The sequence below is a fragment of the Tachysurus vachellii genome, chromosome 11 (genome assembly GCF_030014155.1).
Source record: "Tachysurus vachellii isolate PV-2020 chromosome 11, HZAU_Pvac_v1, whole genome shotgun sequence".
NCBI classification, from domain to species: Eukaryota; Metazoa; Chordata; class Actinopteri; order Siluriformes; family Bagridae; genus Tachysurus; species Tachysurus vachellii.
In genome coordinates this window covers 15997170-16023322 of record NC_083470.1, presented here as the reverse complement: position 1 = coordinate 16023322, position 26153 = coordinate 15997170, and positions in this window count along the sequence as shown.

The window sequence follows — 26153 nt, the reverse complement described above, 5'->3', positions numbered from 1 at the left end:
GGGTGCCAAGATAATCTGCTATTTCAGCATCGATTAGCTTTGGTGCTGAAATGCAGGATGCTCTGTCTTCCCAGTCTGCAAATCGGTCAGAGCAACTTTGCTTTTTGGCTGGTGGTGGTTCATCCTGTGCTGTGGCCTGGACATGGTCAAACTTCATATTTTGGATCCTGTCTTTTGCACCTTTGAATTAAATTCTAAAAAAAAAAAAAATTAAAATGAGTTTTGTTTGTCCTATAATCTTATTAATTTACCTTTTAAAGATTTTTATTTATTGTCATTCATTTCTTTATATTTCTTGACTTTATTAAACTTATTCTAATGCACTGCATGTACTTCATTTCTATTTTTAAACGCATGTTTTCTTAGAAAGTTTTATGCGGATAAGATTATCCATCTAGTCAATTCAAGTTTATTTTATAGCGCTTTTCACAAATGTTTAGCTACATTAATTACTGAAAGATACATTAATATACAAGATCTATTCTTTTCACAGATACATTTAGACTATAACTTTGCTTTATATCTCTACAAACAAATTAAATAACAATTGTCAAAACAATCTAGCCAATTTTAACTCTTCTTTCATATTACAAACCTTTATTCACGTCATCTCTTGCATTTGGGCACAACATCCGTAGCAATCACATTTTGGGAGTCAGGAACGTTGCAATTCTGTAGATCATGTGGAGGGTATTTACTGCTAGTGCTCATCAGTCCTTCCAGATGTGAAGAACACACCCTGGCAACTTCGGCGAGCACAGGCTCGAGGGATGCAGCTTGGCAGTGTTCGATTAGTCTGACCGACCATGGGAGCGCAAGTGGTGTGCTTGGAGAGGTGTTTCGGACTCAAGGTCGTTAGTAGCCTCTTTAAATAACTTGAGAAACGCAACAACTGTTTTCAAACAGTTTTCATTTATCTGTGCAATTTTGTCATACTGGTTATTGGCCATCAACAATGTGGAGATTTCATCATGCAGTTGCAGTATAGAATGTAGCATATCATAATTTGAATTCCACCTGGTCTCGATGGATTGTTTGAGGGATGTCCTCAAGCTGTTCTGCAGTCCTGAATGTTTGAAATATTTCACCAGTTTTTTTGTACTAGTGAACAATTCAGACAGCTCGGGTGTCTTGGCCAACACGTTTGGGGCAAATGCGCTGGACAGAATGATGTTCAGTATATGCGCATTGCAGTTCAGCCTGGTGTACCCACGCAGGGCAGCAAGTATGTTGGCTCCTTCGATCAGTCACAAACACAACATGGCCAACAAGCAGTGACATGTCTATTCCAAATGCACGAAGTTTCTGGAACAGCAAGTTTCTAATGTTATCACCTGTTTTTAACATGGAGCCGCAAACAATACTCTCGAAACAAGTACAAAATCATTGTTTGTGTAATGAATGGTGCTGGATATGAATGAAGTTTTATGGTAATCCTCTGTCCATATATCCGTTGTTATGGCACACCCATACGTCTCAATGATGGACTTTATCTCCGTTGCCACTGACGACTGCAGAGCCTGTGCTTTTTCCTCAATATGTCGAGACACAGTGGTTGGATGTGGCAACGCATCTCACATCAAGTGTACCAAATTTAGTGGCTAAGTGAACTGAACAATGTCAGCAAAGCCATTCCCGGCAACAATGTCATACGGTCTAATATCTTTACAGCAAAGTGCGACACATTTTTCCACAGTATCTTGCTTAACGTGAGCAGGAAGTGCTTTATTGGAGAATGAGAGCTTGCTTTGACCACTGAGAACTGTGCAGGTATGTCGCCTCAGGCCAGATTTATGTCCGTTGTAAATTAACACTTTTGCACATTTATTGCAACTTACGAAGTTTAACTCTTTCCCATTTTTTCAGTGACAATTGAGAATTGTGTCCAGATGTCTGACTTGCCTTACTTTGCTTTTGTCAAGTAAACAGCTGCTTTAATCTTCTTCTCAACGTCATGTGTTGACTCCATTCTTATTATTAGGCTACACGCCAAATCCCACCGGGTCCCGTGGATCTCCCGCTAAATTTTCTGACCGCCCACTCCCGCCCGGGGCAAAGGTGAAACCGCCCGCTCCCGCGAGATTTGCGTTGGGTCCCGCGGGTCCCGTGGGAGCCCAATCCCAATGCAGCGCTCTAGATCACACCTCTCCCACAAGAGCAGGCTATATGTCTGACCCCAGTCAGCATGGAAAAGATCCTCCTGAGAACCAACCCATGCAAAGCAGCTAAACCAGACAACATACCTGGTCGAGTTCTACAGTTCTACAAGGCAACCACAATGATTCCCTTCCCAAAGAAGCCGCACCCATCAAGCCACAATAACTACCGGCCTGTTGGTCTGACCCCCATCATTATGAAGTGCTTCGAGAGACATGGTCATGCAGCGTATATAATCCATTCTTCCTCCCGCCCATGAGCCGTTCCAGTTTGCATACAGAACCAACAGGTCCTTGGAGGATGCCATCTCAGCAGCTCTCCATCCAGCTCTTACACACCTGGACACCAAAGACTCCTATGTGCGTTTAACACAATCATCCCCTAGCAGCTAATAAACAAACTGAGACACCTGGGACTTAACTCACTTTTCTGTAACTGGGTACTGGACTTTATATCAGAGAGACCACAGAAAGTACGGGTCGGTGGAAAAACATCTAAGATCAAGATCACTGGCCAAGAAACCTCAGTCACACCTCAGTCTACTTCATCTGCAAACTGAGGAAGGCAAGAGTCTACATCACATCATGTGCTCCTTCTCTGCTGAAAGCTCACACCCGTCAAACCTCCAATTCAGCTGGCTGTCTTCAGGAAGAAGGTACCGGAGTCTCCAGGCTCGCTCCACAAGACTCTCAAACAGCTTCATCCATCAAGCTTCCAGGATGTTAAGCTCTGTCCATTACCTTCCTTCTCTTCCAACTACTGAACTTAAAAAAAAAGAAAACAGCTCACTACACACTTCTTCATGGCACACAAGACACTTTATACTCTCTGTATATATCCACTATATGTTCCACTATATACATTACATTCTTTTTGCGCTACTGTCATCCTTCTGCTATCTGCCTTGCACCTTTCAAATGTATTCATACTCAGTACTCAAAATGTTTACATAGATTTGAATATTTGCATCTTACAACTCACTGTTTACATTTACTAATTTACTCTTTCAGATTTTTGAGATATATTCACTTGGTTTATTTATGTCTATTTTTTAGTACACTGCTGTTATAGCCATACAAATCTGTTTCTATTGCTCATACTATTATACAAACTCTCTACATTGTTTTCCTAATGGACTGACGAAGTAGACAGGATTATAAAGAATCGCAGCACAGAGTGAAGAGGAATGTGGCAAAGGCCAAACAGAAAGAATACAATGAGTTGCATGCAAGGTTAGACATGAGGGAAGGTGAGAAGAACTTGTACAGATTAGCGAGACAGGGAGATGGGAAGGATGTACAACAGATAAGGGTGATTAAAGATAGGGATGTAAAAGTGCTAACAGGTGAGGAGAAGTGCAGGGAAGATGGAAGGAGTATTTTGAGTATCTGATGAATGAGGATAATGACAGGGAAAGACAAAAGAAAGAGGTGAATATTAAAGAGCAAGGAATAGAAAATATTAGAAAGTATGAGGTGAGGAAGGCTCTGAGACAAATCAAGAGTGGAAAGGCTTTTGGTCCAGATGACATACCTGTGGAAGTGTCTAGGAGAGACAGCAGTGGAGTTTCTATCTGGATTGTTCAACAGGATCTTAGAGAGTGAGAAGATGACTGAGGAATGGAGAAGTGCCGATCAACATGATGTGTCATTTCAAATCTGACACAGACATTCTACACATCTCAGCCTGCTCTCACACACACACATACACACACACGTACATGCATTCATGCTTCCTGAAGTATCAAGCAAAGGTCAGCATCAGTCATGTCATATTTTTGTGTGTGCAAAATCACACACACACAGACACACACACACACAGAGTGAACTGTGGTGTTGTACTGTACTGTAATGTATCATCAGAGGAAAAGGTCAGCAGTGAGTTACGATGAGATATCCCATCTGTCTCCCTTTTTCTTGCCTGGTTATCAAACAATAAAAGATAAACTGCTGCTGAGACACACATACACACTTTTTTCAACTTTCCAAAACCACTCTCCAAAATGAATATTACACTGCAACCCTACTCATAGCAATTTTGATATTCATGCCATAATTGAATGTGTGATTGAATGTTGTTAATTTGTGGTCTTATTTTGCAAAACAAAATAAATCTGAAAACAACAAAAAAATAAAATAAATTAAAATAAATCAAAAAACACATAATTTAGAAAACAAAATAACAAATCTGAATACAAAATAAGTAATCCAAAAACCAAAACAAATACAAAAACACAACAATTATTCAGACAAACCAGAAAAGGCAGGCATCGTTTGCGAATAGAATTGGTACTGATGATCGGACAATATATCTGTCACTTAAGATTTACAAGCAGTAGGAAATAGTGTATATAATTTAGTTTCTTGTTCATGTGTGAAGTTCTGCATCATGTTGAATCCAAGAAAATGACAATTTCCACTGTCAAGCAAGCAATGGAAGAACATTCATATGCCATGATTTTTAATATGCTGATAGCATTTCATTACATAAAGATTAGTTTGCAATCTCTAAAAACACCCTATTGAATACAGGTATGTTGTGAAGACAAAACTATCCCAGATTAAACAATGTAAGGAATTCTTATAAAAGCAGAGTTTCATGGACCAGGACATTTGTTTGGTTACTGGACAACGTGGTTAGCACTTCAGCAGAAACACTAGTTAAACGTGATGACATTATGCGGTTGCTGCACACACTTGACCCATAAGGGACAGCGCAGAGAACACTTCGTAGATTTGTTTGACGATCTAGTTGGACCAAACTATCTGTGGCAGGTGGATGGTTATGATAAACTAAATTTATATCAGGATGCATTGACTCTTTTTTTCGAGATGCATCCTGTGGCTTATTTGTAGACCATCTAACAATAATCCTGCTGTTATTGCAGACCTACAAGGAGAAAACAAAAAAGGTTAAAATCATTTATTGAATTTAACATTGGACCTGTCAGGCAGAACAAAGCATGCTGAATTAGTATATTCTGATTGGTTCCAACTGCTCTAATAAACCGTAAGGTGAAGCCGTTTTTCGTTTCATCCTGTTCCCATATATGGGGCACTAAATTCTTTTCATTCCAATAAAAAGAGCTATTGGTTTTGTGCGAGAAAATAAAAGTTCTCCATGTATAATCCTGCAGTTTATTTTTTATTAGTGTTTAAAGTCGCCAATAGTTCCTTCATCGCGTAATCATATTTTGATCATGAGTGATTCAGCTTCGCGTCACATGTAGGAAGCACAACCAATAAGATGGCCGCTTTTTGGACCTATGAATCCAAGAAATTACGGTCAGACCTCATTCTAAACTCCGTAAAAAGGATTATAAACAATGCTATATGCATCTCGCGTCCATAAAGAAAGAAGAAACGAAGAATTTTACATACACACAATGGGAAACATACAGAAATAACGTCAAACGGTGGCTTGGTTTGCATGGTGAGAATCAGAGAAGAGCAGAAACATACAAACATTGTCTAGAAATTGAATTTGAAAATGTTCCAGAAGACGCTGGATTTCATTCCACTTGCTACAGGCGTTTCATTGACAAAAAGCACCTGGATGTGGCAGAGAAACGTGTCATACAGCATCCTGAAATTCAAGATGCTCACAAAGACCAGTCTGTGTCATTGAGTCGTAGTACCTCAACAACTGAATGTCCTAAAAAGAAACTTAGGTCCATGACGGGCCTTCCAATAGCTTGTGCAGGTCCTGTGCTTCCTGCCTTGTGCATAATTTGTAAGAAAATGGACAAGTACATTACTGTGGCAGGCAAACGACAAGGACCATCTTTCACAGGCAGAAACATTGTGTGCAGGTGGGTACACACACACACACAAAAGTTTTAACTTTAAAGTTTTATGCTATATGCTATACCATGGCTAAATTTAGATTACAATTACATAATTTATGTAATGTTTACAAATTATTTATTGTTTTGCATACAGCTACAACCAAAATACTCAATATTGTTTAACGGTTAACTGTTTTTATATAATGTTTTTATTTACAATCTCATTTTGTAATGTATGATATATAATATTTATTTACAGGCCAGTTGCTGAAAGTTGCTGTATATTTGTCTGTAAACACAGTTTTGACTGCACAACTCAGTAATTCACAGTAATTCAATATGATCAAATGTGTAGTGGTTTGTGAAGGGTGAATGAACAATTAATGTTTATTACCAATTATAGTATTGTATATTTAAAATGGAAGCCAGTGTGAAATAGTTATGGCAAAAAAGTAATATCATATATAATCTTTTCTGTGTTTTCTTTTCAGAAATGAGCCAACCTTCGATGTCAACTACAATAGTTACAATAATTTCCACCCTAGATTGCATGCTGAATCCATTTAACACACACCAAGATAGCATTGTGTTTTAGCTCTGGGACAGTCGGAGCTGAAGAAATCATGAGGGATTTGCTCACAGCTCCGGAAAAGGGGGAAAATGCTGTCAGAGAGTTTATGGACCAAAGACTGATAACACAATCAGTTGATGTATTTGCTCCCATTAAAACACAAAAACTGAAGACCTTCAGTGACCAAGCAAAGACAAAGAAGACATCGACAGCCGGCAAGGATGTCTTAAGGTGAAGCCTATTCTGCGTGCCAACAAGAAGCTATTCTCCAGACTACTCGTCGTAGGTCAAAGTAGAAAGATAGAGCTGCGGGAAATTCTGTCCTATTCCTTGGGAACTGTGTCATATCCTTTAGCCAGTGCTGATGGTTCACTTGCTAAAACAAACAAATCAGCTCTGATGGATTTATTGGAAACCAAAGGTGGAGAATGTTTGGTTGACAAAGTTCCAGAACATGGCGCTATTCTCTTTGATGGTATGGCAGTCATTCAAGCCCTTCAGTCCATACCAAGTACCTTTGGAGAGCTCGCCGACACCATACTGCAGTACATAGTCAAGCTTGCTTTGAAGCACAACTGTACACGGATAGACTTTGTGATTGACCAGTATCCGGAAATGAGTATTAAAAATCTAGAACTTTCACATAGAGCTGCTGGTGCTACACAACTGGTGAAAATTTATGGATGTGATCAGAAGACACAAACACAATGGAAAAAGTTTCTATCAGATGGAACAAACAAAGGGGCACTGTCAGAATTTCTCTATCTTGCGTGGTGAGATGCTGATCTTACCACTGTGGGCAAGGACTTAAGCTTGTACATCGCACATGGAGACCTGTGTCACTGTGTGTCTGTAATGCACCGTATACAAACTCTCAGTGCTGTTGAAGATCTGACATGTGATCATGAGGAATGTGACACCAGGTTGTTTTTACATGCACAACATGCTGCCAATGAACATCAAACTGTAGTCATCAAGAGCCCTGATACTGATGTGGCAGTGATTGCTTTAAGTCTGCAGCCAGATTTACCATGTAGGTTGTATCTTTTCACAGGGGTTGGCAACAAAACGAGGATCATTGATTTGGCTAAGGTGTCATCAGCTCTTGGCACCAGTGTGTGTTTGGCACTTATTGGGATCCATACCTTTTCAGGTTGTGACTCTACAATTGCCTTTTATGGCAAAGGCAAAAGAAAGGCATTTTCTGTTGCTTGTGAGAAAGAGGAATACCTAAATGCATTTACAAATCTGGGTAAAAGTTTTAATCTGGACCAGTCTACCTTTAACATACTTTGCAAATATGTGTGCCACCTTTATGGCCAGTCATCTGCCAAAAATGTGAATGATGCAAGGTACAAAGCATTCTGCATGGCATCATCGGCTTTACCAGAACTATCCATGCCCCCGACAAGTGATGCCCTGCACCAACACTGCAAAAGGGCAAACTACCAAGCAGCCATAATGAGACATTCTCTGAAAGGTATAATGTGTGCCCCTTCACCCATTGGCAAAGGATGGCACCTCAAGGATGGGGAGTTAACAGTGACCTGGATGACTAGAAATCCTGCACCTGAAAGTGTTTTGCAGGTAGTCCACTGCAGTTGCAAGCAAGGCAAATGTGAGACTGGAAGACGTTCCTGTGTGTCTGCAAGACTTTCTTGAACTGATTTTTGTCGTTGCCAAAATTGTGCAAATGTTTCAAAGGAAACGGAGGAAAGAGCTACATGGGATGATGGCTCTGATGATGATACTTATGAGTAAAGATGTGCTGTGCATTATTTTAAGCTTATTTTTAGTTGTAATGAATCTGTTGTGGAATTGTTCATTTTTTGCATTATTCGTTTAAGGGGGGGGGTCGCATTTTGAGTGATTTCAGAAAACTTGGGACAAAGTGTGCTGCTTGGTGCCAATCCATGAAATTAAAGCATATTTCCTACAAATTTGCCATATTCTATGGTCTACATTCACACTTGAGTGTTTACTGCACCAATACCTTTCTCAAATGTTTAGGTACATGTATAAAGGTCAATTTGAGAGAGATTTTATGTTGCTAAAATGAAAATAAATAAAGTTATAAGCAAAGCCAGCAGCATAAGATTTTCGTTTTTTTTTTCCACAATTATACACATTTATGGATTGTGACAAAACACAGCAGCATTTTTTGTGGAGAACTTTTAACATAAAGTCCAAAAGGGTGTTGTCTATGCAAAAATGCATTTAAAAAGTAGTGCCCAGACGTGGGAACGAAAATCACTTTCTAGCCACTTTTTCCTAGTTCACCTTATGGCCTATAAACTGGGAGTAATTTTACTGGAGTAAAATTAATCAGTTTTTATTGTCAGCATATTTAACAATGGATTAATATGCATTTATTTCATTGTCTGATATTATTAATTTAATAAACAATTACTTCAAAAATCCACAGTATGAATGATCTTAGGGATATGGATAGATATATAGTATTTTAATTGGGTTTATTCATTTATTTATTTTTATCCTTATTTTTTCTTCTTATTATTATTATATATTTATTTATTTTTTCTATCTCTTCTGTTTCCATACTTCTGTAAAGCTGCTTTGAGACAATGGGAATTGTTAAAAGTGCTGTACAAATAAATGTAATTTAAATTTGAATTTGAATCTTTACTTTGAGCATTGAATAGGTAACTATGAAATGATCTGAGATGATTTAATTAACATTTTAAAATATTTAACTAAAAATGAGAAAAAAGAGAAAGGCTATAAAAAAGTTTTTAGTACATTCTTTTGTTCAGCGTAGGAGCTTTCAGCTGCTTGATTTCCTCTTTCAGCGCTATTCTTGCTAAGTTACCTAAGAAAATATATAGTATCTTATAAATATACGTGCAGCTAGTTGCAGCTGTGCTTTTGAGACTGGCTTATGAATTCCAAATTAATTCCAGAAATTTGACAGAAAGCCATATAAAATATATTAATATTAAAAATCCACAGTAAGGACAATACATTTTTGCACATTCATACACAGAAATTGACTTTCTTCTGCTGCAGCCTGCTGTACCAAATCAGCGGTAAGAATTCCATTCGCAAACTAAACCCATCTTTTCTGGTTTGTCTGAATTGTCATTGTGTTTTTGGACAAAGAAAGACCATATTAATGTGAACAAAATATTTGTGGTGATGCATTTACAGCATTTATCCATTCATCATGTCATGGTTATGGGAATTTAAATTACTACTAGTAGTTTGTTTTTAATAAAAAAAACCTGCTTGAAAAGTTGTGATATAAAATGTTATAAGGGCCAATAAGGAAGGGACGAGAAGGCTAATCTGGGTCAGTGCATGTGGAAATGCACAGCTGTTCAAGTGTCACAGTCACACAGGTCAGGTTTTGACATGCCAGGTATGTGTCCAAGACAATAAAATGCAATCCTTACTGCTGGCTAGTGTAATGTAAACATCAACTGTGTCAAACACACACACACACACTAACACACACACACACACACACACTGTGAGTTAAAAATATTATGAAAGGTGATATGTTAACCACTTATAGGTAATTGTTATATTTTATATATTAGAACAGTTGCATATGAAAACAGATAAAATAAATAGAAAATGGTTATTTAAATGTCATTATAATATAATTTTCTATTCATTGTTAACATGCAGTTGATGCTGACATAAAGAGACGATTAAATATCACACAATAATTGCTTCCTTTTGTAATATTCTTTTTTCTTTTTTTTCTTTTAGTATTAGTTTTTATTTTTGTTTTTGCAGCACTACACATCCAAGGGAAAACATTTGCATGTGCATAATGTAAAGGCATGTCTAGGTTTAACACACAGACAAATGCACGTTTTTCTTTTTCAAAAAAGTGTACTTTTTAATTTACTTTTAACACTGTTATTCCACTGGTCATCACTTACACAGATAGGAAAGATGGTAGGTTTTAGATAACTAAATACAGAATTTATTAAAAAAAAAAATTATTTAATGAAATGGGTCTCAGTGAAAAGTCTTATTTTTAGCTATTGTGGACAGAGCATGTTGCTCACATAATTATACATACGTTTACAAAATAATTAAGTACTCAACACACATGTTGGTATGAGAGTGTTTTTAATATTCAGATGTTCTGATCATTTGTTTCACTATGACACTTTCTGAGTAAACACTTATTACAAATTTGGCAACCATTTGTGTACATTTACAATTGTGTCCTTACGATTTTCTCTGTTTAAGGTGTTTCTTTGTATAAGCATACATTTGATTATATTGCTATGGATGATGAGGATTATACAATGCAGATTTGCCCCTTTACCAATCCCATGATGCTCACTCTATACTTAACCCAGAACATCAAGCAAGGATATCTAGCTGCTCTGGTGATGCACAAGAAAACTGGAGGTCACTGCAATACCCTCCACTCAGGGTAGCAGTGACCTTTACCCATATAATGGGGGTTGGCAGAGTAAAGTTTAGTGCTCAGGGCCTCTATTGATGTTTTGGCTCTTTGAGGTTTTTAAATCTGGAAGAACTGCTTTTGTCTCTTTTTGTCACTGCATAAACTGTTTTGACCATCAGATAGTTTTGTTAACCTTGCCTAGTCTTTCTTCTTATGTCTAGCCAGCCCCATTGTTTCTCTGACATGTGACTATTTATTTAAGCCTCTTGTATATGTATTTGCTTTCTGATCACCAATCTCTTTGTGATTGCCTTTGTATTGCAAACACTGTGCCTTTGTTACCCTCTTGATTTTTTGTCTGATAAAGCTATGATTGTCTCTATTGGTTCCCTGAGAAGGGAACGAGATGCTGCATCAGGGCTGACGCTATGGGAACACTTCTGTGAGGAAGTTGTGTCTGAAGCTCTGTGTGCAAACACACCAATTTAATGGCTCGGGAAGGACACGTGACGAAGTGATTACAGGCCAGTAAGACCATATAAGGGCATCTACGTCACATTACTCCAGCTTTTACTTGTCTGAAAGAAGTGCGAGAGGACGCCCGGGGCATGGCCATCGATGCAGCATCTTGTTCCCTTCTCAGGGAACCGGGTTACATACGTAACCTGGTGTAGTTCCCTTTCGAGGGAACTCCACGCTGTCTCCACGCTGACGCTATGGGAACACCACTACCCACGCTGCCACGCACCGGTCGATGACTGTGCCAGAGGCTGTGAGAGAGCATGAGCAGACTGGGAACAGACCATCAATGGCCCTGCAGGACCTGGGACACTGGAGTGTGGTCCAAGTACAGGTTATAGAACCTGATAAAGGTGTGCGGAGATGACCAACCTGCCACAGCAAAAATATCATAAAGGGGACACCCCTGGCCAAGGCACTGGACGAGGTAATACTCCTAGTGGAGTGAGCACTGATGCCAAGAGGTGAGGCAAGACCATGCACCTCATAGGCCTGAGCTAATGGCCTCCACCACCCAGTGCACCAGGCACTACCTGGAAACCGGATTACCCTTATTCCGGCCCCCAAAACAGACAAAAAGAGTGCAGGAGTTACTCCAGAGAGCAGTGGACATAAGTCCTCAAGGCCCTTACTGGGCAAAGCAAATGCAGCCTCTCCTGTACCACTGACTCATGGGGCGGGGGACAGTAGGCCCGCAGTATGACTGGACAGCCAGCCATCCTGGGCACCTTAGGAACATATCTTGCCCTGGGGTGCAGAATAGCCTTGGACATGCCAGGGGAAAAAATGTAGGCAGGCGGGGGGCGATCAACAAGGCCTGCAAATCCCTCACTCTTTTGAGAGAGGCCAAGGCTAGAAGCAGAGCCAACTTCAGGGTCAGAAACTTCTCAGAGGCTGACTCCATGGGCTCAAGGGGTTTCCAGCAACCCCACCAGGACCACAGAGAGGTCCCAGGAAGGAGGGCATGGTCTGCAGGAAGTCCTCAGCTGCCTGACAACACGCAGAAAGCAAGAGACCAGAGGGCGCCTACCCAAGGAGGCCCCGAGGACAGGCTAGTGGTTCACAGCTATGGCGGCCACGTACACCTTTAAAGTAGAGGGGGACAGGCCCCGAGAAAAACAAGACTGCAGGAACTCCAACACTGTACTGTCCGTTCAGTGAACTGGATCCTGACAGTGTTCATCACACCAGAGGCGAAAAAACCTCCACTTCAGAGCATATAGCTTCCTAGTGGAGGGAGCCCTAGCATTCAGTAGAGTCTCAGTCACCTTTTTTGGGACATGATAACCTTGAGCTTTAGCATCCTGAACCTGTAAGTCTTCAGAGTACAGTTCAGAGCCGCAGATCCAAAATCGGACGCAGCCCCCCGTCCTTCTTGGGAACAACGATATATCGGCTGTAAAGCCAGAGTCCCGCTCAGGGAGGGGAACATGCTCTATGGCCCCTTTCCTCAGGAACAAGAGAAGTTCCTTTTGGAGGAACACCGCCTGGTGCCTGCCAACGATCGTGGGCAAGACACCCTGAAAACACAGCGGACGGGAGGAGAACTGGATCCTGTAGCCTTTTCTACAGTACAAAGGACCCACTGAGACACACCTGGCAGAAGTTTCCACACTGCCTGGTTGTATGATAGTGGTGTCAACCTCGCGCATACCTCCTGAGTGCCCTGAAACAGCGAACTGGCAGGTGCTAACACAGGGAGATCCATTCAAGAGAGAGGAGCAGGCACAGACCCTACTGATCCCCAAAATGCCGGAGGCAGCAGGGCAGGCAGTAAGGGGAGCCTTCCTGAATGGACACTCCTAGGAACCCCAGCCCTCAGGCATTGGGTTTGGGCCCGTGTATGCCGACCGGCCTCCCTAGTCTTAGATGGGGGCACGGGCAGCCACACTAACCCTCCTTACTGCCCTGAGTGAGCTAGAAGGGGGTTGGGTGTGGCTGGAAGATGACCCAGGCTGCTTGCCGCGACAAGGAAGAAACTCCCTGAACGCCGCCGACTTGCATTTTACCTCCTGGTGCCTGCTGACAACAGTACTCACTGCGCCGCCGAACAATCCCTGAGGTGATACTGGGGCATCCAGGAGAGAGGACTTGTTCTTATCTTTAATATCAGTTAAATTGAGCCACAGGTGCCTCTCCGTGGCAACCAGCGCTGCCATTGCATGGCCTATGGAGCAGGCCGTCATCTTTGTGGCACGGAGCACAAAGTCAGTGGCTCTGTGGAGCTCAGATACCACCTGAGGTCCCAACCCCTGGCCACCGTCAAGCTCGGTCAGCAGGTCAGCCTGGTAGGCCTGCAAAACTGTCATGTGTGCAGGGCCGCACGAGCTTGGCCTGCTGCCATGTAGGCCGTACCCACAAGGGCTGAAGTAGTCCTACAATGCTTGGATGGAATGCAGGTTTCCTCCATGCAGGCGATGTAGGTGAGAGGAGGGAGGGAATCCCTCACAATGCACGCAGCTTTCTCCCTTGAGAGCTGACCGGGCATGCTTCTCTCCCAAACAAACAACGCAAAGAGAGTGTGTGTTGTCCCCCGTGATAAAGCTGGGGGCACAGATGCACACATCTGTTAAAATACTTAGATTGCAACATGTTATTGTTTTTCTCGCCTAGCTTTCCCTAAAAAATATATATTTTTCTCTCCCTGCACTTGACAGACAGGACAAACAATTGACACACATACACAGAGCTTCAGACACAACTTCCTCACAGAAGCGTTCCCATAGCGTCAGCCCTGAAGCAGCATCAAGTTCCCTCGAAAGGGACTTACAAGTTTGCAAGTCTGGTTTGCCAGCTTTGCCATTAGGTGTTTAGCTTGCTTCATCTAATATTTCTGACCTTGCTTCACCCCTAGGCCCACCAAAATGACCATGACACAAACACCTCGCATTTTTCAAAAAAGATTATAATTTCTTAAATATATTACAAAATCAACTCATATGACTGTTGTCCCAATTCATTAATATATAATTAAGTATTTATTCATAAACAACTTGTTCTTACTAGACTTTCTATCAAACATTCAGCCATAACAATTATCTCTCCCGAAATTTACTCATGGACATCAGGGTGTCACGTGCGTAGAACAAAGAGGCAGAGGATCCAAATGCAGATGAAGATTTTAAACAAAGCACAAAGTAATCCTGGGCAAGGCAATGACGAGACAAGATGAAAAACACACAAAACAGCCATAAAGGGACAACAACCAACCAAGAACATGGGAAACACTCAGGGTTAAATACACACAAGAAGCCAATAACAAACCAGAACAAGTACACATGACTATTCAGAATCAGAAATAGCTTTATTGCCAGGCATGTTTTCGCATGCAAGGAATTTGTTTTAGTGACAGAAGCTCCACAGTGTTACAGAATGATACTATATAGGCAAAAATTGTATGTACACATGTACAGGTTGAAATGTGCAGTTGAAATATACATATACAAATATAGGCAATTTGTATGTACAGATGTGCAAGTGTGAGAATGTGCAATTGAAGTATACAATATATACAATTTGTATGTACAATTGAAGTAAACAGTATAGACAGATTGTATGTACAGATGTGTGTGAAATGTGCAATTGAAGTAAAAAGTATAGACAAATATGTACAGATGTGCCAAGTATGAAATGTGTAATTGAAGTAAACATGGTACAAATGTGCAAGTGTGAAATGTGCAATGAGTGTTGTGTGTTCCATGTGTGTTAAGTGCTAAGAACAACCAAGGAAAATAGGGACAGAATGACACATGACAGCATAACCAATAACATGACATACAGAAGGCAGGAGGACATGGGGGCAGGGGAAGCCAGACACAAGAAACTTGTCAAAATATAAGACATAGAAAACCAAACACAAAACAAAAGACAAAACACAAAACATGTGTTACATAACCCCCCTCTATTAGTGGCTCCTCAGGCCCTCAAAGAATACTCCACCTAAAACCAACAAAAAGTTTGTGACGGTGGTGGAACGGTGCTGGTAGTCTTAGGGGTGGGACGGAGGTCCAGGCCCATGAAGCGGGACTGGAGCTGGAAGGGTGACCTGGGCCATGAAGCATAGGCAGACCTGGACAGTGGAGCAGAAGGTCCTGGCATGGCGGTGGCCCCAGACCATGCAGCACAGGAGGACCTGGGCCATGAAGCATTGGCAGAGCTGGGCAGTGAAACAGAAGGTCCCGACGTGGCAGTGGCCCCAGACTATGCAGCACTGTAAGACCTGAGCAGTAAAGCAGAAGGTCCTGGTGCAATGATGGACCTAGATTATGGAGCACTGGCAGACCTGGGCCATGGCGCTTAGGATGAACAGATGACCAAGGCAGTGAAAAAAGTTAATGAACTTCCTCCATGGTCATAGTATCACATCACGGCAGGCGTGGAACTCGGGGACGACCTCCGTGGTTGCATCATGGCAGGTGTGAGAACTTGGGAACGACCTCTGTGGTTGCATCATGGCAGGCAAAACTCGGAAACGACCTTTGTGGTTGCATCATGGCAAGGGAGAAACTCGGGAATGACCTCTATGGTCACATCATGGCAGATGGTGAACTCAAGATAAGCTCCTTGTGTGGAAGTGGCCTTAGAATCTGATTGAGCTGATGAACAATATGCAGCCCAAAGGCCTTGTGTTTTTAGAACTAATGGGATCTGAAAACAAAGAGTAGATAAGAGAGTATCAAATTAAGCAAGGCTTGGACCAGTCTACTGAATGACTAGTACAAATAATATGTGACAGATAGTTGCAAGCACTATGACATAATTATATGTAATTCAATCACCTGTAATCTAATCATCTATGATCTAATTATCAATAATTACATGTAATCTAATAATCTAAAATAGCACTGAACAATAGCAAACATTTACAAAGGCACTGAACAATAGCAAGCATTTATGGAAAAATAGAATCAGGAAAAGAAATAATTATTAAAGCTTACCTTATGAAGTGAGAGAAGTGAAGAAAAATAATCCACAAGAACACACAACACACACATACAGTTCTCTTGAGGGTCAGCAGCAAAGTATGCAAGTTTCAGGAAGAGTCAGGCTTATGTAGCAGCAGTTTTTTTAATATAGACTTAAACCATAAAAGGAAAGAGGAAATTGGAGGTATAAGTAAAAAACCTGAAAATAATAGAAAACTGGGAGGGGCTATGTAAAGTAAGTAGGAGGGGATTAGAATCTTGAACTTAGAAATAATTGTAAATTATAGCTAAGCTATGTAAATTAAGAAAAGGAGGTACCCAACAGGTGCCAGAGCATAAATAGGGATAGCCTGACTGAGACTTTGTGCACTCAACTGCACCACACCTGGTTGTTTTGCTGACATTGATGGTGAGGACATTTTTCTGAGAAGTTTTCTTTGAAGATCTTTGTTTGGCTCCAATAAAGTTGAGACTTTGCCGATCTCATCCAAGCTTGAGAAGTCTATTTTCTTTGATTTATTTTTGACTCTGTTTAAGTAAGTAAAGTTTTATTGGTAATTGGCAGATCTTAAAAATCACCCAGCTGATGTGTCGCCTCTGAGAGGGATTCTGACTTCCAACATATTATTTGGTGCCAACACCGGGAGTTCTCACAAGTCAAATTAAAGGCTGAGATGAGTAAGGACCATTCACCACAACAGACTGCAGAGGCCAGCCTGTGCTTAGAAAATTTGTGGTCTGTGGGAAGGGTGGCCCTTCGGAGGGTGCAGCTGTTGGCTTTGAGCCAAGAAGCCTGGGAGGGTGGTAAAAAACTTGATTTGTGATTAGCAAAGTGCATAAAATAGATTATGTATATTTAGAAGGAGAATATATGTGAGTGAGGAAGTCTCATGGATACCGATATTTAAGAGTGGAAGTAGCATGACCAGATGTAAAGATATCAGATATCTGGGAATTCCCCCACAAGATCCAGGACTGCACAGGCAGGTAAAAAGTGAGAAGTAATAAAGTGATGTTGAAGAAAATAAGAGATATTGTGTGTCCCTAGATACCGCATTGGTGTAAAGTGTCTGCATGGTAGGGAGGGGGGCCCACAAGTGACTTAAGGGTATTAGGTGATGGCATGATGCACTTAAATTACTGAGCTTATTTTTTGAGAGTGTTTAGTGTGTGAATATTCATACTCGAACGGAGGAAAGAGGAATAGTTAAAAAGGACAAATGGATGAAGTTGTTGTGGTAATAGAAGTGCTTACCATTCTTGGAGTATCATTAGGAGAAATTGAAGCAGAAGTTGGCATTGCTGTTTGGTTATTAAAATGTTTTCTGGTGTGAGTGCAGTGGCCGAAGAGCCAGAGGGTAAGTAGTTGGATGGTAGTCTGTCCTCGCCAGATCAGATGTTTACTTGATGTATTCTGTGGAAGACCATGCGATCTCACCTTCAGATGGGTAGAATGCTCTGCATCCTACATGTGCCTTGGTTGACATTCGCCTAAGAAGGCCCGGTGATGTGCATCGCATTAGCCCCACTGTCTTTCAATGGGGTTGTACCACCCTGGAGGTCTGTGTACAAACCTGACCCCTTTCAAGTATTATAATGCCCTGGTGATATATCTTGCTCCTTTTGGGGCAGCTTATGATAAATAGGCTCAGGCTCATATCTTGGTGAAACCAAACCTTAATGACTCCATCTCTCAAGTAGACATTGATTTTTGGGGTCAGTGAGGCTCAACACAGTGTGTTGCGCATGGTGGAGCCGTGTCTGTGCCATTGACTGCCTACACAGACAAAGCTTATATGAGACTCAGCTCAGGAGGTAGCCCCTAACAATACCTGCGTCATTTGTCACTCTCATACAGAACATCCCCCAATGGTTATGCCTACTCGTAGTTTCGCTGAATGTCAATTGCCTCCTTACAGCAGTATTAATTTTTGCCCGGCTCTGTGCCTACTGGGTGCTGCAGTTAAAATTAATGGCCCCACCTGTCTAAAGACCTTAGCATGTTCTGCACGTACCAACCCTCACAGACCATTCTGCATGCTAATGTAAAAGTTCCCCTATTGCTTAAAGTCATACGGTGCTCAAGAAATTGGTTATTTGCTCAAGACTGCCTGTAACACTACTCTGGAAGGCCATCTTACAGTTTGAAGCATGAGTATGTAGAGCACCTTCTACAGTAAGTCCTAATCCTCACAATCGCACTAAAAGAGACATTTCAAAGTACATACGCTGCACCAATTCTTCTGTATTGCCAGATTGGGGTCCGGATGCTGATATTTATGGAGATTGGAAGGGCCAGCCCATAGGTGTCCCTGAGGAACATCAGGCAATGTTTGAATTATCCTCGCCTGCTTGGTCTATTTTTCTGCCACATGTTCAGACACATCAAAATTTGAAATGGATTAATTATTTGTGGTACAATCAGCAGAGATTTATTAATCACACCATAGCTGCCTTGGGCCTACTGGCTGAACAACTCCTTGCCACCACTATTATAACTACTTGTAATCATTTTGTTTTAGATATGCAATGGTCCCGACAATGATATTTGTACTTTGTTTGCAACTGAATGTTGCAACATTATTCCCCAGCACACTGGCCCCTTAGGTCTCCTAAACATTATTCTAGATCAAATGAAGGCCAACCGCGATCAGATGGTTTGTTGATGTGCGTGTGTGTGTTGTGCTCAGTACAGTTCAGTTATTAAGGAGTCTGATGGCTTGTGGGAAGAAACTGTTAAACAGTCTGTTCTTGAGGGCCCGAATGCTTCAGTACCTTTTTTCCAGACAGCAGGAGGGTGAACAGTGTGTGAGGGTTGTGTGGGGTCATCCACAATACTGTTGGTTTTGTGGATGCAGCGTGTGGTGTAAGTGTCCATGATAGAGGGAAGAAAGACTCCAATGATCTTCTCAGTCTTGTGATCCGAGATGGTGCAGTTCCCAAACCAGAGAGTGATGCAGCTGCTTAGAATGCTCTCAATGTTCCCTCTGTAAAAAGTAGTCAGGATGGGGGGAGATGGGCTTTTCTCAGCCTTTGTAAGAAGTAGAGATGCTGCTGCTTTCTTGGTGATGGAGCTGGTGTTGAATGACCAGGTGAAGTTCCCCACTAGACGAACACTAAGAAATTTGGTGCTCTTGACGATCTTTACAGATGATCCGTTGATGTTCAGCGGAGAGTGGTCTCTCTGTGCTCTTCTGAAGTCCACAACCATCTCTCTCTCTCACACACACTCTCACTCATTTTCTACAGCTTATCCGATCTACCTCGGGTCACAGGGAGCCTGTGCCTATCTCAGGCGTCATCGGGCATCAAGGCAGTATACACCCTGGATGGAGTGCCAACCCATCACAGGGCGCACACACACACTCATTCACTCACGCAATCACACACTACAGACAATTTTCCAGTGATGCCAATCAACCTACCATGCATGTCTTTGGACCTGGGAAACCGGAGTACCCGGAGGAAACCCCCAAGGCACGGGGAGAACATGGAAACTCCGCACACACAAGGTGGAGGCGGGAATCGAACCCCGACCCTGGCGGTGTGAGGCAAACGTGCTAACCATTAAGCCACCGTGCCCCCCCACAACCATCTCTTTAGTTTAATCAATATTCAAAGACAGATTTACATTTACAGCATTTGGCAGAAGCCCTTATCCAGAGCGATGTACATAAGTGCTTAAATCTCTATCATTGGATACATTAATGCTGGTTCACTAGGTTACATACCTAAGATACCATGAGTTTAAATCAGGGGTGTCAAACTCCACCACAAAAATGGCCAAACGAAAGATGGACAATAGGAGCTTTCAAGACAGGTGGGAGGCAGATTATCTGTTGATGAATATAAAGGACAGACCTGTTTGTCTTGTGTGCGGAGCTAACGTGTCTGCAACGAAAGAATATAACCTAAGTATACAGTATTCGAAAAGTTGTATTTTCATTGAACGAAATTATTATTTTTGGTTGTTTTTTGTTGGTTTTGAAAAAGATCTTCAAAAAAGAACTTAAAATGATACAGTGAGAGGCATAATTTATTTTATTTATTTAAATAAGAAATTTAAATAAGAAATTTTAAGAAAGTCACAAATGACCTGTTCTTAGCTTCGGACCAAGACTGTATGTCCCTATTAGTCCTACTTGACCTTAGTGCTGCATTCGACACTATAGATCACAACATTCTCCTAGATCGTTTACAAAATTACACAGGTATTCATGGCCAAGTTTTAAGTTGGTTTAGATCCTACCTGTCTGACCGATACCATTTTGTAGAATTAGATGGTGAACCCTCCAGTTTACTACCAGTTAATCACGGGGTCCCTCAAGGATCAGTTTTAGGATCTCTGCTCTTCTCGATATACATGCTTCCATTAGGGAACATCATTAGAAGACATGGGATTAGTTTCCATTGCTATGCTGATGACACACAGTTATATATCTCATCAAAACCAGATGAAATAGCTAAATTGTCCAAATTAACTCAGTGCCTTAGAGAGATAAAAGACTGGATGAGCTGTAATTTTCTGTTAAACTCTGATAAGACAGAAATACTAATTATAGGTCCAAAAACCAGTACACAGAAACTCTCACAATTTAACTTCCAATTAGAGGGATGTACTGTTACTAGTAGCTCGACAGTCAAAGACCTGGGTGTTATATTAGACAGCAACTTGTCCTTTGAAAATCATGTCGCCCAAACCACAAAAACAGCCTTCTTTCACCTTAGAAATATTGCCAAGCTGAGAAACATCCTGTCTGTATCTGATGCTGAGAAACTAGTTCATGCTTTCATGACCTCTAGACTGGACTATGGTAATGCATTACTAGGTGGTTGTCCTGCATCTTTAATAAATAGGCTACAGTTAGTCCAAAATGCAGCTGCCAGAGTTCTCACTAGGACAAAAAAGTATGACCATATAACCCCAATTTTATCATCTCTACACTGGCTACCTGTTAAGTTTAGAATTGATTACAAACTGCTGCTACTTACGTACAAGGCTCTTAATGGTTTAGCTCCCATGTATCTAACTAGTCTTCTAACACGTTACAACCCTTCACGCTCTCTGAAATCACAAAACTCAGGACTTCTGGTAGTTCCCAGAATATCCAAGTCTACTAAAGGAGGTAGAGTGTTTTCTTATTTAGCTCCCAAACTCTGGAATAGTCTTCCTGATAGTGTTCGGGGCTCAGATACACTCTCAGTTTAAATGTAGATTAAAAACTCATCTCTTTAGTCAGGCGTACACAACACATCCCATTATATTATACTGTGCACTATTACACTAGACTTGCACATTTTTATGAACAGCAGATATGTTAATCCCTCTGCACTGCTATTCTCTTTTTCAACCCATGCTGAGACACCCAGACATTGTACCAGCTCCGATCGTCTTTCGTGCGATGAAGTTTTTGGACCTCCGCTGAGATGAGGCCGACTCTGTGAGAATCCTGAGACATCTACAGATCTACCAGCTCCAGTTGGACTCTGTGATACTAAGAGGAGATCTGAACTCCATGTGATCCCTACACCAATACAACATTTGTCTGACTGTATATTTGTAATCACACCATCTAGTGTCACCCATATGAGGATGGGTTCCCCTTTGAGTCTGGTTCCTCTCAAGGTTTCTTCCTTTACCAATCTAAGGGAGTTTTTCCTTGCCACTGCTGCCTGAGTCACCTCAGACTTGCTCATTGGGGATAAATACATATACATACATAAGTACATACACACTGAACTATATATATTTTTAATTTTTATTATATTAATTCTTTATATTACTCCTTATGTTTATCTTCTGTTCTATGTTTATGTTCTGTCAAGCTGCTTTGAGACAATGTCCATTGTAAAAAGCGCTATACAAATAAACTTGAATTGAATTGAAATGAACACCACTGATGTGTCTTTTATTTCAAATTTAATTTCTTATGTGTTTGTAATATCAAGCTCTGGTTGTTCCAAATCCTGTGTTCAAGCAAAACTAAAGTTTGTTTAGTTGTTTGTTTTGTTTTGAGCACCCTGCCAGGAATGTTGTCTGGTCCAGCAGCCTTCTGTGGGTTAACTCTGCATAGAGTTCTCCTCACATCGGCCATGGATAGACAGAGTACCTGGTTGTCAGGGGGAGGGATGGTGTTACTTGCCATTACGTTGTTTTGCACCTCCAACCGAGCATAGAAGTTGATCAGTGCATCTGGGAGGGAGGCATCACTATCATAAGCAGGTGAAGCTGTCTTGTAGTTTTGATCACCTGTATGCCCTGCCACATGCGCCGGGTGTCTCTGCTGTCCTGGAAGTGGCTGTGGATTGTCTGGGCATGTGCGTGCTTCGCCTCTCTGATGGCTCAGGACAGTTTGGCTCTTGCTGTTCTCAGGGCTGCCCTGTCCTCTGTTCTGAAGGCTAGGTCTCTAGTCTTCAGCAGCATACGCACTTTAGCAATCATCCACGGCTTCTGGTTGGAGCATATGGTGATGGTTTTGGAGATGGTCACGTCATCATTGCACTTGCCGATGTACAGTAGCTGGTCACTGATGCCATGTACTCCTACATGTTAATGGAATCGCCATTGGTTGCAGCCTCCCTGAAGATTTTCCAGTCAGTGCACTCAACGCAGTCCTGACGAGTGCTCTGTATGCTGGAATTAGCATAACAGAGATGTTGTCTGAGTTTTGCACGAAACGTGCCGGAAATGTTTGTGTAAACATTAGGGTTAGGGTTAGCTAACCCTAACCCCAAGATCCAGTGTGTTTTCTCCTGTCGTTGCAAAGTCCACATACTGGTGGAATTTAGGGAATTTTTTGGAAATCTCCGGTGAAAAACAGTCCATCATGGTGAACATTCTGCAGATAGCTAATTCCCCCATATATTCCCCCACTTAGCGTCTCTTTAGCATTAGCTAGTTCCCAGGTCTATGTAATATAATTTTTATCTGATAATATTAGCCATCTAACAGAGTACACATCTTAGTTAAATAATGCTAATACTAAAATGATACTGAAAAATTTTAGCTAATACAGAGTCCTAGGAGCAAAAATATCTTTGTACAATTGCATGTTTGATAATAGTAAAATAAAATAATCTGCATCTTACAAAGTCCAAAAGCAATAAGCTTTTTGAAACAAGCACAAAGTTATTACACCATTCCATGTTGTTGTAAACACATACTGTAAGCCACCACCATGAACACAGAGCTGCATTTTTGTCAGCATGAAATGAGATGAGCCAGTCTAGCTGATTGGCAGTGCCAAATACTTACAAAATTTACTTTCAGCATTTAACATCATAAACCCCTAATACTCACCATTACTTAGGTACTCCTTACAGTATGTTAAACACACTCCAACATTCTGACAGATAGAACACTAGAAGTCAGGTGGCCAGACATGTCTCATTCTCACTCTCAACAATATAGCCCTCCAGGGTTGTAATTTTGCTCCCTGCTGTTCTCCTTGTTTACCTCCTACAGTGTGGCCACTTGCAACTAAACTTACAAGATTGTTGACAACACTGTTGTAGTGTCCACAAAGCAGGATTAATGGGCTATCCAGAGGGTCTATTTACAGCAGGCAGTGCTAGACCCAGGCCAGGAAATCAGTGAAGGACCTCAGTCATACAAATAATAGACTTTTCTCTCTGATGCAATCAGGAAAGCACTTCATTTCCCTGACAACAGAAAAATATTAGAAGAGTCTCAGGTTTGACAAACAGGTGCTTCAAAAGTCCACAACTAGCAGTTTTATTAAATAGTCCCCACAAAACACCGGTCTCATATTCAACATAGAAATGGATGTTGGCCTTCTCAGAAGAATTTCAAAGTAAAAGCCATATCGTAGTGACTGGATAATAAAAAGAAAGGAACAAAATGGGTAAAAGCAGAAGCTGTGGACAGAATATGATTGGGGAAAAAAAGCTGTGGACAGAATATGATTGGGAAAAAAGTGGTATGAATAGACCAGACTGCATTGGAGTGTTTGTATTACAGACTACATTTGTAAGGTGCAGAACAGAACAAATGAAATGATGCAGGAGGAGTGATTAATGTGATCTGTCCAGCATGGTAAAATAAATTTGATTTCATCCCTATTCAGCTGCTTTGACTGGAAAGTTACAATCAATCCATCAAGCCAATCCAACTTGTGCATATGCAGCAATTATATAATTATATATTTATCCATTGGATAGAGGGCAATATTTTTATAGTTATTTGGTTAAAAACACCACAATGTTTTTGAAAAAAAAAAAAATTTGCAAAAAAAATGTTCTGCTCATTTAGAGCAGAAAAAACATCTCCCCAGTGACTCTGCATTGGATATATAATCTTTAGCATCAGCACATTAGCATTTTTAGCAGTGGATTCTGCAGTGTGTCAAAGGAAGTAAGTAGAAGGGCATCTTGGATATGCATGAATGTGTGTAGGTCAAGGTATGATCATTCCATGGAGGGTGTGGGTTTTGGCAGCTGTACAACAGCCAAGTCAAGGCCTCAGGCCATACTCTGTGAGCAAAGCTCATGACTTCCATGCTAGTCTTCTCAAACCACAATACAGATAAAGAAGGAGAGAATATTGAAGAGAACAGAAAACCCTGACCGATGAAGATGTACTTTTGGCAAGAGCAGTTTTCCACATTTTTTATATGTTTTTGAAACTTTTCCATTTTTGATAAAATAATTTATATTTATTTTTGGGATAGTTGACCCAAAAATGAAAATTAGCACATGATTTATTCACCATCAAGCTGCCCGAGATTTATATCACCATTTTCTTTCAGAGGAATTGACTCTTACGGAATTATTTCAGAAAATGTCCTGGCTCTTCCAAGCTTTATAATGGTTTAGTGCTCTTTGCCATTACCAGAAGATAGTTATTATAGTTTAAAAGGTTTTAAATATGGATATTTTTCTTACAAAATCACAACGATTGCCCTCAGAAGGCCTTTATTAACCCCCTGGAGCCATGTGTATTTATATATATTTTTATTATTTTTTTATTTATTATAATATAATTCAGATTGTGTTCATCTGAAAGAATTGTGTTAATTTTAAAGTGGTTACTAGAGTATATTCATTCATTTTCTACCGCTTATCCGAACTTCTCGGGGCATGGGGAGCCTGTGCCTCAGGCGTCATTGCGCATCAAGGCAGGATACACACTGGACGGAGTGCCAACCCATTGCAGGGCGCACACACACACACTCATTCACTCACACACTACGGACAATTTTTCCAGAGATGCCAATCAACCTACCATGCATGTCTTTGGACTGGGGGGAAACCGGAGTACCCGGAGGAAACATGCAAACTCCACACACACAAGGCGGAGGTGGGAATCGAACCTCCAAACCTGGAGGTGTGAGGCAAACGTGCTAACCTCTAAGCCACTGTGCCCCTACCTGAGTATATTTTTAATGAAATATACTTTACTTGTATATACTTTGTGTGCAGTTACATTTCATGACATTCTTTCATTAATCGTCATCTCTTCCTTCTCTGCTACAAGTGTACTGTATATTTCTGGATGCACATCCTGTCTAACAGTCTCTGACAAACAATCGCGTTCATAGAAACATTTTCTTTTCAGAACGCATTTGCCATTTTGGTTTCAGTAGCTGGATAGTACATATCCACTTCATCTAACACTCTTCTTAATCTAATCTTAGGGTTTCAGGCAAGCATAGGTACCCTTGGGTAGTTTTCAAGTAGGAGCAAATTATATAAGCCTTATGATATATGTCCATTCCACTCGGGAATGTGCTGCTCTAATTTGTTGAAGCATAGCACATAGTCTAAGAACAGGCCGAGAAAATC